The sequence below is a fragment of the Triticum dicoccoides genome, chromosome 7B (genome assembly GCF_002162155.2).
Source record: "Triticum dicoccoides isolate Atlit2015 ecotype Zavitan chromosome 7B, WEW_v2.0, whole genome shotgun sequence".
Taxonomy (NCBI): Eukaryota; Viridiplantae; Streptophyta; class Magnoliopsida; order Poales; family Poaceae; genus Triticum; species Triticum dicoccoides.
The window spans coordinates 723,207,975-723,208,692 of NC_041393.1; positions in this window are offsets into that span (position 1 = coordinate 723,207,975).

Genomic DNA, 718 nt, shown 5'->3' on the forward strand with positions numbered 1-718 from the left:
GTTGTCGGCCACTTGCATGTCCACCACCAGGATGCAACTGCAAGTGTTGTTTTTTGGAACGTAGACGCTAGACGCGTCCGGCTTTAAATTAATAAAGCCACACAGGCAGCATCCAAGGTATGCACAACACAGACCACACATAACATAACAGTCTCAAGAGGCTACACCAGCCACGCACGTCTCATCGAATACACCATACTTAGAAGGGACCCTACCCACTCTAGCTCACAAACTAGACCCAAAAGGAGACAGGATACAATTCAATTCGCTTGCCGCAGCCTTGGTATACATGAAGCGATCTTCTCCATAGTGCTCTTCATATGGTCGGCATCACATTGCTTCCCCAGCGGTACCCAGCTCTGACACGTCCAAGTTCTTGTCCGCCACACGCAGTTTCGCGCTCTCCAAAGAGGACAGATCGCCCAGCTTGGCCTTCGCCCTGGTGCTCGGTTCCCGTGTCGCCACTGGCGTGGTCTTGGAGCGATTGGCCTTGAAGCCCACCTCCCCCGCCGCCAACTCCGCCCCCAGCTCACCACGTAGAGACGCCGCCATGCTTGAAGCGGGCTGGGCCACGGTCTTGGGACCCGGCTTCCTTCCTGCCGTCTTCTTGGGCGGCCTGCCCGCTCCCCCGGAGCCCCGCTTTCCCGAGGCAGGAGTAGAACCATCCTTGTTAAGCTCAGCAACCCCGGCCTGCGCAGCCATCGAAGAGGAGGGGATT